We start from the raw sequence: 14,636 nt of genomic DNA, 5'->3' as shown, positions 1-14,636 counted from the left end.
GTGCCTCATGTGCCATATATAAAGATCCCAATATTTGATGGTGATCCTTTGAAATATGTAGATTTTATTGGCGCATTTGACTGAGATATCGGGTTAAATTGGACTTCTTGGCACAGTTTACTAAAGGTTCACCTCATGAGATTGTTAAAAATTGTAAATACTTGTCACCGGCAGAAGGTTACCAAAAAGCCAGAATGAAGCTTGAAAGTCTTTATGGAAACCAGCTACGGATAGTAAATGCATGCATGAGAAAAGCCAAAGGATGGCCGCAAATAAAGCCAAACGATGGAGAAGGTCAGAGTAATTATGCAATCTTTCTTGGCGGATGTACGAACATTATGTCCAACTTACAAGGCGGACAAAAATTTGAAAGTAATGATAACCTTCGTACTATAGTCTCCAAACTTCCTCAAGACCTATTAGCAGCATGGCAATGCAAAGTTCGGAGAGCAGACAAGCACTTTTCGCCAATCTAGTGAACTTTCTGGAGGAACAGGCAACATCAGCTTTGGTTCCCGCATATGGCTCAGCCCTATGAAGATATACCTTCAAGAAGGAAAAGGACAGGACTGATCAAGGGAAGTATCCTTTGAAAGGCGACCCAAGAAAAAGCAATTTTAATGCTGACGAAAAAAGGGATACAAACACTTCAGTCAAAAAGGCAGAGACGGCTGGACATACAAGCGGTAAGCACTGTCTTTTTTGCAATGAAAATCATGATCTTGACGAATGCAGTGCAATTTAGAAAATAACTTATAAAAGTAGAATTGACATTTTGAAATCTAAAGGTTTATGCTTTAAGTGCCTTAAACAAGGACATCTTAGCAAAGACTGTGAAGAAAAAATGAAATGCCAAATATGCTCTCATTTACATCCAGTCATTCTGCATATGAATAAGGAAATATAGTACTGTGCAAAAGTTTTAGGCAGGTGTGAAAAAATGCTGTAAACAAAGAATGCTTTCAGAAATATAAATAATGATTGTTTATTGTTATCAATTTACAAAATGCAAATTGAGAGAACAAAAGAAAAATCTAAATTAAATCAATATTTGGTGTTACTACCTTTTGCCTTCAAACCAGCATCAATTCTTATAGGTACACTTGCACAAAGTCAGGGATTTTGTAGGAATATAGTCAGGTGTACGATCAACCAATTATACCAAACAGGTGCTAATGATCATCAATGTCACACGTAGGTTGAAACACAGTCATTAACTGAAACAGAAACAGCTGTGTAGGATGCTTAAAACTGGCTGAGGAACAACCAAACTCTGCTACCAAGGTGAGGTTGTGGAAGACAGTTTCATGTCATGGCAAGATTGAGCACAGCAACAAGACACAAGGTAGTTATACTGCATCAGCAAGGTCTCTTCCAGACAAAGATTTCAAAGCAGACTGGGGTTTCAAGCTGTGCTGTTCAAGCTCTTTTGAAGAAGCACAAAGAAACGGGCAATGTTGAGGATCATAGACGCAGTGGTCAGCCAAGGAAACTTAGTGCAGCAGATGAAAGATACATCAAGCTTATTACCCTTCGAAATTGGAAGATGTCCAGCAGTGCCATCAGCTCAGAACTGGCAGAAACCAGTGGGACCCAGGTACACCCATCTACTGTCTGGAGAAGTCTGGCCAGAAGTGGTCTTCATGGAAGAGTTGCAGCCAAAAAGCCATACCTCCAATGTGGAAACAAGGCCAAGCGACTCAAGTATGCATGAAAACATAGGAACTGGGGTGCAGAAAAATGGCAGCAGATGCTCTGGACTGATATGTCAAAATTTGAAATATTTGGCTGTAGCAGAAGGCAGTTTGTTCGTTGAAGGGCTGGACAGTGGTACAATAATGAGTTTCTGCAGGCAACAGTGAAGCATGGTGGAGGTTCCTTGAACGTTTGGGACTGCATTTCTGCAAATGGAGTTGGAGATTTGGTCAGGATTAATGGTGATCTCAATGCTGAGAAATACAGGCAGATACTTATCCATCATGCAATACCATCAGGGAGGCGTATGATTGGCCCCAAATTTATTCTGCAGCAGGACAACGACCCCAAACATACAGCCAAAGTCATTAAGAACTATCTTCAGCGTAAAGAAGAACAAGAAGTCCTGGAAGTGATGGTATGTTCCCCACAGAGCCCTGATCTCAACATCATTGAGTGTGTCTGGGATTACATGATGAGACAGAAGGATGTGAGGAAGCCTACATCCACAGAAGATCTGTGGTTAGTTCTCCAAGATGTTTGGAACAACCTACCAGCCGAGTTCCTTCAAAAATTGTGTGCAAGTGTACCTAGAAGAATTGATGCTGTTTTGAAAGCAAAGGGTGATCGCACCAAATATTGATTTGATTTAGATTTCTTTTGTTCTTTCACTGCATTTTGTTGATTGATGAAAATAAATGATTAACACTTCCATTTTTGAAAGCGTTCTTTGTTTACAGCATTTTTTTTATACCTGCCTAAAACTTTTGAACAGTACTGTAGGTAATGATGATAAAGCCACACCTCCTATAAAGGAGAACGCTAAGTCGGAAAAGAAGAACATTTCTTCTTCCCATATTTCCGTGGAAGCAATAGAGACTTGTACTGCTACCGGAGCCTGAACAGAGGGTGTCTTAGCTGTGATTCCAGTTCAAGTTAAGTCTGAAACAAGTGAAAAATGTGTAGAAACATATGCTCTAATAGACTCTGGCAGCTCAGCTACATTTTGCACAGAAAGTTTACAAGAGCAGTTAAATCTTTCTGGAAGAAAGTCTCACATCTACATCAGCACTGTAGAAAGGGAAAAAGTAAATAGACAGAAATTAGTAAAGTGTACAGTTTTAACAGAGTTACAAGTTTGTGGGATACCAAAAGTGTACACAGTGAACCTTATACTGTACCTGTGAATAAGGAGAACATTCCTACACAAGAAAATATCAAGAAATGGTCTTATCTAAAAGATGTGCATCTACCCCAGATAAATTCTGACCAAAGCAATAATATTGTTATTACAATTCTATTATTAATATTATTGTTATTAGGTACAGGAGGAAATGTCACAGGAGGACATTAAGTTCATGCGCATAGCCGCAGATTCTGCCAGTCTAGTGGATGGACACTATTGCATTAATCTGCCTTTTAAAGATGAGACACTTAAGTGCCAAATAATCATTGCACTGCAGAACAATGTACTATTGGACTCAAAAGGAAACTTACAAAGTATCCAACATTCCATGAAGATTAAAATATTTTCATGAAAGACATTTTAAACAAAGGATATGCCATTAAAGTACCCACTGAACACTGACCCTTGAAATGGAGAGAGTGTGGTACATACCTCACCATGGAGTATATCATCCAAAGAAAAATAAGATCAGAGTGGTTTTTGGTTGTACAGCCACTTATTGAGGCTTTTCTCTAAATGAACAGTTGCTGAAAGGACCTGATTTAACTAATACACTCATTGGAGTTCTTACAAGATTCAGTGAGGAGCCAATTGCTCTCATGTCAGATATTAAATCAATGTTTTATCAAGTGAACGTTCCAGACGAAGACACTGATCTTCTTCTTTTCCTGTGGTGGCCTGAAGATAATCTAAACAAAGGACTAGTGCAGTGGTGGTGAACCATGGCACGCGTGCCAGAGGGGGCACTCAGAGCCCTTTCTGTGGCCACGTGTGCTGTCGCCCCAGCATAGAGTTCGCCAGAGTTCGCTACTAGAAAGCCAGAGGGACATGGGGCTGGGCTGCTCCCCTCCCTCTCTTCACGTGCGCCTGAGGACATTTTTCACATCACCCACCTCTCTGCCCAGCAGCCCAATGGGAGCCTTCCTCCCTCCCCTGTCTGGGGTAAGGCGGGCGGCTCACATGCGGCGTGAGGGTGCGGCATGGTCAGCAGCCTTTTGAGTCTGTGGCGAAGGTGATTCCCGTGGTGAGAGAGGAGCAGATTGTTGTTTCAGGGAATATCCATTTCTTTAGTGTTAACTAATAGTGTTAGCTATTTTTGGTATAGGGATAGATTTGTATTGGGTGCTTCATTGTTTAAAACTTTTGTGTTTTTGTAGATTCCAAGTCTTGAACGCCCAAAAATAAATACAGCAAAAAAAAAGCAAGAACAGATAGTGGAAGATCATTCCAAGAGGCCTGGACAGAGTCATTTGGAGTGATTGAACGCAATGGGAAAGCGTTATGTATTCTGTTTAATGAAAGTGTTGTGTGTCACAGATCAAGTGTCAGACGGCACTTTGATACCAACCACAAAAGTGTTGCCAATCTTGGTGAAACTGAAAGAAAAGAGTTTCTTGAAGGTAAATTGAGGAAATATCATTCCCAGTATCTTAGTTTTTGCAACTATCTTTCTAGAACAAATCATCTGACAGCTGCCAGTTTTCAAATTTCACTGTGCATAGCAAAACATGGTAAGCCCCTCTCTGATTGGGATATTATCAAAAAGGCCATGTTGTCTGGGAGTAATTCCGTTTTTCATGATTTCCCAAACGAGGATAAAATTATTCAATGCATCTCTGAGAGAGATCGAATCCAGTGCATGGCAAGTGATGTTTGTCAGCAGGTCACCACTGACTTTCGAAAGGCAGCCTGTTACTCCATGTGCTTGGATGAAAGCACAGATATAAATAATCATGCAAGGCTACCAGTAATTTTGTGTTATGCTGTTGGTGACATCATGACAGAAGAGCTGCTGAAACTGGTGTCTTTGCCTAAAAGAACACAAGGGATAGATATCTACAATGCTGTGATGGAGCCTTTTCTTGTCACAAGACATAAGATCAGAAAGAGTGGTTTCAATTACTAGTGATGGGGCACCTTCTATGGTGGGGGCAACATCTGGTTTCATACAGTTCCTTGTTAAAGAAACAAAACATTAAGTCATTCAGTTCCATTGTATTATACATCAAAAAGCTCTTTGTACCAGGGAAAGCAGCAAAAAATTTGACACTGTCCTCAAAGATGTCACAAAAATGGTGAATTACATCATGGCTTGTGCTCTGAAATTTCGACAGTTTCAAGCACTTCTTAAGGAGGTTCAGGCACAGTATAATTGTTTACTTATGTACAATAATGGCTGCGCAGAGGACTAGTCAAAGAGAGATTTGTAGCCTGCTTGGATGAAATTAGGCTGTTTATGTATGAAAAAGGGCAGGAATATCCACAGCTCACTGATATGGCCTGGCTTACCAACCTCATGTTTTTTACAGATTTTACACTACACTTCAATGTACTGAACAAACAACTACAAGGTGTAGGGAAAACGATGTTTTGTGATATCAAAACATTTGAGAGATAACTGCAGGTTTTTGAAAGAGACCTTGAAAGTGGACAGCTGAAATATTTTCCAAATCTAAAAATGCATTTAGAAAATTCTGCAACATTTGCAGATAATCCTACAAGCCATCAGGAAATCTACAAGGACTTTTCTAGCATTGTAGCAGCTGCAAAGGTGAATTTTAGTAACAGATTTCCATAAGATGGAGACAACCCTGTGTTTTCTTACTTCTCCAGATAAAGCCTGATTTGAAGAACTTGAGTTTTCCTGCTTACACTGGTTAGATTTAGGAAATCTGGAAATGGAGCTATTGGAATTTCAAGAAAGCTTTATCTGGAAAAATAAATTCTATGACCTGCGTGAAACACTTGAGAAGATAGAAGGGATGACAAAGGACAGCACAGTTAGTTCTGAAAATGAAATCCTTAAAATGTGGAATTCTCTGTCAAATAATTTTAAGTCAATGAAAGAACTTGGGATTGCTTTCCTTACTTTGTTTGGATCATCTAATGCTTGTGAGCAGCTGTTTTCAGCTTTGAATTATATCAAATCTGACACCAGAAACAGACTAACAGATGACCTGTGTGCTGCATGTGTTGCTCTCAAACTTACAAAGTATGAGCCAAGGTTAGATAAATTATCAGCATGCATACAACAGCAAAAATCACATTAATTGTTCAAAAGCATGCAAAATGCAAACTTTTAACGTTCAATAAAAAGTTGTTTGTATCTTTGAAATCTTTGTTATTGTGTTTTTCTTTTAAGACAAAAGATGTTAATGTATGAGTTGTTTTTTCTAAACTAAAACCTCAGTATTCAGGTTAAATTGCCATGTTGGCACTTTGCGATAAATGAGTGGGTTTTGGGTTGCAGTTTGGGCACTCGGTCTCTAAAAGGTTCGCCATCACTGGACTAGAGGAATACAAAATGACAGTGCATCTTTTTGGTGCTACTTCATCACTCAGTTGTTCTTCTTATGCTTTACGAAGAACAACAAAGGCACAGCTCCAGAGGAAGCAGTTAACACTGTGCTACACAATTTCTATGTTGATGACTGTTTAAAGTCAGTTGCTACAGAAGAACAAGCCATAAAATTGGCCAAAGATCTTCAAGCCCTGTGCTTAAAAGGAGGATTTTATCTTACGAAATGGATAAGTAATAACAGAGCAGTCTTGTTGTCCATTCCTGAAGAAAACAGGGCAATCGATCAAAAGGACTTAGACTTAAGCCATGATTTGTTACCAGTTGAAAGAGCCTTAGGTGTTCAATGGTGTACACAGACTGACAGTTTCAAGTTCCAGGTAAAGCTGCAAGATAAGCCTGCTACAAGACATGGTATTCTGTCAGTGGTCAATTCAATATATGATCCACTTGGATTTTTAGCACCAGTCATATTGCCTGCTAAGCTTATTTTAAGAGAACTGTGTAAAGAGAAATATGCGTGGGATCAAGAAGTGGAAGTTAAGTATTTCCAGCAATGGAAAAAATGGATGGATGATTTGCAGCTACTTGTGGATTTCAATGTAAACAGGTACATTAAATAGGTACACAGAATCACAGTGATAAGTCAGCACACACAACCCTCGCAATGGAAGTATGTTGTATCTGCACAAAATCCTGTGGATCAGGTATCAAGAGGATCGACAATAGAAAGCTTCATCAAAAGTAAGACCTGGATACAAAGCCCAAACTTTGTGCTACAGCCAGAGCACGAATGGCCTAACAGACCAGATGAAGTGGACCTCTCTATTAGCGATGATCCGGAAATCAAAAAGTGTGTAGTAAATACTTACAAGTTTAGAAGAAAAAATTGAACCAGTAAAAAGACTTGTGGAGTTCTACTCAGAATGGTTCAATTTAAAAAAAAGCAGTAGCGTGGTTCCTAAAGTTCAAAGAAGTGCTACGGCGTCTGAAAGAAGAGAGAAAGGCAATTCAGTATATAGTCAGTCAATCTGGACACAGTCCAGAAAGACAAAAAAACACAAATCACAGAACATATGAAGGAATATAAATCAACAATGAGGCTGAAGCCACTGTCTCTCAATGACTTGTCTAAAGCAGAAAACGAACTTATTTGCCTCAGTCAATTGCTAGCTTACCCAGAGGAGGTTAAAACCTTACACAAAAATCAGCATGTAAAGAAAGGTAGTAAAATCAACAAACTGGACCCAGTCTTGCAAGAAGGAATATTGAGAGTTGGAGGAAGACTCAGCAAATCTACTATGCCAGAAGAGGCAAAACACCCTGCAATCATTCAGAAGAATTCACATATTGCTACTCTCTTTATGCAACAAATTCATAAAGAAACTGGACATTGTGGGCGTAATTATAAGATGCTACACCCTGTAACTCCTGGGTAAAGGGTCAAGTCATAAAGACCATGACAGATGCAAAGGGGGCAGTTAGAAGAGTTTGTGTGCAGACCAAGACCAGTACACTGGACAGACCTGTGAACAAACTGTGCCTGCTTCAGGAAGCAGCAAACAATTGAAATGATTCATTTTACTTTTTGCATTCTTAATTTTAATTGTTTGTGCTCTTACAGTAGAATTTAAGTTTTAAGTTTCATAGTTGGGTTTAAGTTCATTAAAGTAGTGAAGGCTTTTACTAAGTAATGTTAAAGTAATTTATTTCTGCCCTAGCATAAACAATTAGGGGCCTGATGTGTAAGAGCCATTTCCTATTTACATAAGAATCATAAATGTTTTACTAAATGATAGTGCATAATTTATGGGAGGTTCCTATAGCCCCCATAAGTTGAATAGAATTGGTATACTCTAGCTATTTCTAACTTCTCTGACTAAACACTATTCTCAGTTAGTGATCAGCCTTGCATGTATAAGGTGTAGAGGGCACGTGGTTTTAAACTGTGCCTTTCATGCTTTTTGAGCATTGCGTACCTTGTGTGCTAAGAAACATGTAAGACAAAGCACTTAATTGAAAGTGCTGTGTCGTACGTTTAAACCGAACAGAAGAAGAAGTTAAGAATCTTTAAGTATAGAAGAAGAAATTAAGAATCTTTAAGTATAGAAAAAACTGAAGTTTTACAAGAAATGCTAAATTTAGAGAAGATACATTATTCTTTTTTTGCATTTTATTCTACATGTGTAACAACTTTTTTCTTTATTCTTGTGTGGATTATTTGTTTTGATTTTCACTAAATATTTTTAAAACAAACTTTTGGACTGAGAGATTTCTTTCGGCATGTGTTTTACCCGTGCTTGAATTCGCCTTACACTCCGGCAGCTACAGGGAACATAAACATATTTACAGATTTTTACCTTAATATTTTAAAAAACTGTTAGCCAAGGTTTTGAAGACAGTAAAAGTGATAAATGCTACTTTAGCTTTATGAACAAGATACTACTCATAGTCAAAGAGTTATTATCCAGCAATATTCCATAAAAATGTGTTATATGTAAACTGACATTTTTCCTGAGCTGTCTCTTAAAAGTTGTTCAAAAATAATATTTCTATATCACCTTTGCTCACAAGTGTAGCTCAAATTGCTCTACAAAAATATACAGTTACAAAGAAAATTGAAGACATTATAATAGTAAATAAGAAGTAAATGGCCACGGACAAAAACAAACTTGCAGCCTTCAAGGATGCTGGAGATAATAAACCTCTGGGGGTTCCAAGCCAAAGCCCGCACAGCGCCCTGTACACATCCCAGAATTGTGGTCGTCTCAGTCCAATCACAATTCCATTTCAGGACATCCTGTGAGCTTTGTTTCTTTCCGTCATCACAGGCAGTTGGAATTGATCTAACAGATGGTGGAGATGCAGGGCACTACTGCAATAAACTGGAAAAAGAAAACAGAAAAACAGCAGAAGTTACTGCCCAGTGCAGATCTTCCAAACTCTATACAGTACCATTTCTAATCTATTACAACCAATGCAAGTAATTAAGAAAAAGACAAATTAGAAAAGTGGGCATGTTAAAGTTTTTTGAAATGCTTGACATTTGTAGCCTGGCACTTCTCTATTGGCAAAGCATTCCAGATTTTTTTGCATGAGTTCAGAAAGCTGCCGGTTTTTATGGTTGATCTTGGAATAAAAAGAAAAGCAATGTTTGAGAAAAGAAATGTTGGGAGCAGACACTATAAAATACAGGTAGGGTCTAACCTTGAAATTACTTCTACATGAGATAGGCAGCCAGTGTAATGAGACTGAGACACTTTTCTGAAGTTGGGATGAAAAAAAAATAAAACAGGCCAATACCTGCTGATCACTTGGCAAAGGCACAGCAGATCAGACCAGAGATTTAGATGGAGGATTCTAGAAGTGCCGGGCAGGAGGGCCACCCAAAACTTCAACATGTCATACATTGCTTCCTTCTTCTTTAATTGCTGCTCCATAACACAACTGGACTTTTCCACCTCTAACTGTTAAAAAAAACAATGTTCACTCATTGAGTTGAAACATTAATACATTGTACCCTTAGTGCTTGTTCAGCCTTCTTTCTTGGTACACCTGTAGAGCATTACTAAAGTAAACCATCAAAATAAATAAACGGCTGCTTAAAGTAAAGTCTAACTAATAATATATTTTTTTTTTATATTACGGTAGTTTTTTGTTGGATTTTTGAAGAACCCAGACTTAATTATCACTATATGTAGCATAATTTTTTTCTTTTACATTACATATACAGTAGACACTGTTACAGTCTCTGTATATCTGCACTTCTAATGTGATGAGCTCATTTGTTGTTACTTACGTGAAAACATCTTTGTTTTTCTCTCCTGCCTTAGTTTTGTTTTAGGCTGAAATTAAGTCTTGGTTCTTTCAAATTCCAACAACAAAGCATAATAAATCAAGAAAATAAATGTTATTTTGCGACATGGAACAATATCACTGTTTAGTTAGTTGGCACTGATGTGCCTCAGTCTTTTTTGAGGATTCACATTCTGAGGCTTTCCTGTCTTAAATTAAAAAGCTCGTATTAGTTACTGGACAGAGTGAGCAAACATAGATGAGTATTCAAGCCAGAAAAATATTACAGATCAAGTAATAAATATGAGGAGTCTTTGCAGGAATTGTGCACAAATTAGTTGTAAAACCGAAAGCCTTAGTAGTATTACCTTTTGAAATAGCAAATCAGTTATGATCTGCACATCTTCCTGATTTGGGAAACTTAAAAGCAGAAGAATAGGACATCCAGTTGTGTCACAGATTTCGGGTACACTGGCATCTGTTCAGCCACATGGAAGGCTAATTACTACCGGGTATCCTGTAGGGTCAAGAAAAAAAATACAATAAAGGGGCATTGTTTTTCAAACTGCAGAAATAAGAAATAAGTTATTTCTAAGGAGCAAGCCTTCTCCATTATATTCTGTAAGTTTTCTAAACTCGGAAGCGGCTCACAGCTAAAGCAAATCCGAGTAGATCGCGGTCATGTTATAAGCACTTTCCGTCGATGAGTGATGCAAGGAACATTATAAATGCAGGGAACAGGAATACTTGGCCACCAACCTGGCTGTGACCCTGCCTGATTGCTGAGTCTGTGTTTAGGAGAATGGTACATCCCGCTACAATAAATAAACATGCTGTTCCTGTTTCAAGAGGTGCCTGTTCTGTGCCATAGCAGTTTTTTCTACCAAACAAAGTTAAAGAAATCCATTTCAAATTATGAATAAATAGTACCCAACTAATAAATTAATCCATAAATATGATATTAATATATTCCCAAAATGTAGTTTTTGTACAAATGAAGACAAATCCCTTCTCACATTTCTTTTACTTCTGCTCCTATTCTAAAATGTTTTAGAAAGATTTATTTCTGTTATTGTCTTGAATGACAAAACAATATCTCACTGCTTAATTATTGTTCTTTTTCTGTATGCAATTTTGAAGACTTTTGTTTGCAATGTTAGAAAATGTAGTACCTGTAGTTTCCTTGCTTGGTAAATTTAATATAAATAAGTGTAAAGTTCAGAATGTTAGACCCACTATTACATCTTTCTGTATGGCCATTAATATACTAGAAGAAGCTTTAAAAAATAGAAAAAACACTAAAGCAATTAAAACATGTAAGATTCTCAGCTGCTTCATTAACAATTTGCAGTGCTATTGTATACATCCTACTTTCTTGTAATAACTTAGCTGTTGCTACTCTTGTATGTAATTTAGCCTTCATCGTTATATATTTGTTAACTTTATTATGGTTAAACTCTTGTATTGATGTAATCTGATATTAACATACTGATGGCTTTGGAGGGCTCACTTTACACCAGTCCAGTGTCAGACATGCACTCCTAATTCTGTTCCTAATTCGACACCTAGATTACATTGTTTTGCTTAATTATTAGCATGCTGTTCACTCTTTAAGATAAAAAAAATGTAGACAAATGTTAAAAGAAAACACATTGCCAAATGCTAATAGGGTGTTATGAAAAGAATTACATACATCCATTAATCCATTATCCCTAATACGGAAAATGCTCTGACATGAGATTACAAAGGTCATATTGCAACTGAAAATTCTTATTGTCTTTATCATCAATACGATGTACTTACAAAAAGCTGTACGTATCCATCATAAAGTTCACAGACACATGTCACATTTCATTTCACTCCCTCTTCATTCGACTGGAGTTAAATTTTTCAGGTGACAAATATTCTTTCAAGACGTTATAAAATTCAAACGTTGCCATCATTTCCCGTAAGAAGTCCACTTATAAACGTAGATAAATGGCAACACAAAAATGACTCGCAAGTACAATTCAAGCCTGACAACTGACACGTGTCATAAAACATTAGACATGCACAGTACAAATCAGGAAGCATCGTAAAATCAATTTTTATTAAGCAGAGAGCATGCGTGCAAGACAAATCGGATGGGGACTCATGTCGCAAAATTTAAAAACGTGGATCTGGCACGGTCATAATAGTAAAGTTCTGCACTCGGGTTGTCATTGTGCGCACACGTGCACAGATTGGGCAGGCAACGCAGATCGGGTAGTGACAGGGTCTATGAAGTAGATATGGGCGTTACCTTTGGAGAAATTGATTGTTACCAGGTATATCACAGAATCACATTTTTTGGCCAAGTATACACACATACAAGGAATTTGACTCTGGTTTTGGAGACTCTCTAAGTGTAAGTTACATAATTCACATACACACACCTGTTAACCACACACATGAGATAAAAAAAAACAAGACAGAGAATGTATGTAAATATTTATATACATACAAAGTGCAGAGTGCAACTCTGTGCAAGAAATGCTGACATAAACGCTGAAAAACAAGTATTAATAATATGTAAATAGTATTGCAAGACCTTAGGAGGCCTGGAGGGGTGTGGCACCCAGCCTGATTAAGCAGAATTAAGTATTTATGAGCTTGTGGCCTGTGGGAAAAAATTGTTCTTATATCTGCTTGTTTTGGCATATATTGATCTATAATGCCTGGCCGATGGAAGAAGTTCAAAAAAGGTTGTGGCCTGGATGTAATGGGTCGGTGATAAATTTCCCTGGCCATTTCATGACTCTGAAATAGGGAGGATAATATTGTGGGACCTCTCCTAGAGTCCACTGTTATCTGCATAGTTTTGAGAGTGTTTAGCTCCATATTGTTCTGACTACACCAAAGAACCAGCTGCACAACTTCCCATCTGTAGGCAGATTCATCACCATTCCTGAGGAGCCCAATGATGGTTGCATCATTTGCATATTTTAAAAGTTCGACAGAGAGGTCCTTAGAGGTACAGTCATTAGTTGTAGAGGGAGAAGAGCATTGGGGAGAGCACACATCCCTTGGGGCACCCTGATCATGCGATAGTTAGATGTGAGTTTCACTTGTTGTTTTCTATGGGTCAGGAACTTGGCAATCCATTGACAGGTGGAAGCAGGGATGGAAGCTGGAGGAGTTTCAAGTAGAGGAGTTCCAGAATTATTGTATTGAATACAGAGCTGAAATCCACAAACAGAATCCTTGCATATGTCCAAGGGTTGTCAAGATGTTGCAGGATGTAGTGTAGACCCATGTTGACTGCATCGTCCACTGATCGGTTCTCTTGATAAGCAAATTGCAGGGGGTCCAACAAGGAAACTGTGATATCCTTCAAGTGAACTAACACCAGTCTCTCAAAGGTGACCACAGATGTCAGAGCAACAAGCCTATAGGCATTCAGTCCTATTATACTGGATTTTTTGGGACTCTTATGATTGTGGCTTGTTTGAAGCATAAGCACTAATGATTTGATGAAAATCATGATTTTATGAAAATCTGAGTAAAGAAAGGGCCCAGTTGATTAGCACAGTTTATAAGCAGGAGGGTGAGACCCCATCTGGACTTTTTACTTTCTTAGTATGCTGTCCTTTGAAGAGACGACACACATCCTCTTCAGAGATCTTTAATGCAGGTTGAGTGAGAGAATGCATTGCGTGGGGGTTGGGGGGTTAGGGGTGGAGGGAGCTAGAGAGTCGTATAATTCTGTACACTGTGAAGGCTAGAGTTGTTGTTTGTAAAATAGTACAGTGTTAACTTCCATTCATTTGCTTTAGTAATGACTGAATTCATAGGTCTGCCTGACAGTTCTTGTGTTTTGGCTGTAGTCAGCTAGAACTAGATCTGCCTTCACTTAAACGTAATCTTTCCTTGCTTGCAGACATCTGTCAGAATAAGGTCCCGATCTTAGGAGCACGGATTTCCTCATTATGGTATTTGATGTTCTGTTTAATTAAAGTAAACTCCCTAGTAATTTTAAGTTGCTTTTCTTCAATACTATGCTTAAATCTGCTTGCAAGTCTGTGTAATTTCTTTGAATAAACAGGTTCAGCTCCTCGGTCTGCTTAAGCAAATACTGCTTCAGTTCCTCCATAAACTACCCCATCAAAGGGTGTTCTGTTGCCATTACTGAACCTGCAGTTGCCACACTGTTTTTGTGGGAAGCTTTGCAAAATTTCCTAACAAGGCTTGTAGCAGCAGCAGCACTAGGGTGAGCACTTGAAGACTCCATATCAAACCTGACTTTTAAATAATCATTAACACTAGAACTCAAAAACATTAAGAGATGGAGAAAGGTAAAATGTGAGGTTAGAGGAGAGGGAAATCTGAAAAGAAAATGCCATCTTGCCCAGTAGTTCATGTGGTCTTTCCTACAGTTTACTTTATCTAATTATAAATGAAAGAATAAGACTAAGAGCCAAAGGTGGAAGTACAGAAGGTAGGAATTGAATCTCACTATAGACAGGAAGGATGTCTTTAGTGGATTATGGATATAACATGGATATTTAATATAAAATTAAAATAACCTTACAAGGCCTTTAGATTTTCTGTACAAGCAGCATGTTCAAAACCACACTGCAGTATTTGATTTTTGTTTTAACAACGATTCTCAAAGTTGCATTGGATGTCATTGCCTTGCAATAA

General features: G+C 38.0%; 1 protein-coding gene across 19 annotated transcripts in view; it reads left to right on the top strand.

Annotated features, from left to right (window-relative positions):
- Positions 1–14,636, top strand: part of celf4 (CUGBP, Elav-like family member 4) — a 1,311,271-nt gene that overhangs the window by 848,510 nt on the left and 448,125 nt on the right. The window lies entirely within an intron of this gene.

The sequence above is a fragment of the Erpetoichthys calabaricus genome, chromosome 7 (assembly GCF_900747795.2).
Source record: "Erpetoichthys calabaricus chromosome 7, fErpCal1.3, whole genome shotgun sequence".
Lineage (NCBI taxonomy): Eukaryota > Metazoa > Chordata > Cladistia > Polypteriformes > Polypteridae > Erpetoichthys > Erpetoichthys calabaricus.
The sequence above is the reverse complement of the archived record's forward strand: the minus strand, read 5'-3'. Positions and strand labels throughout refer to the sequence as shown.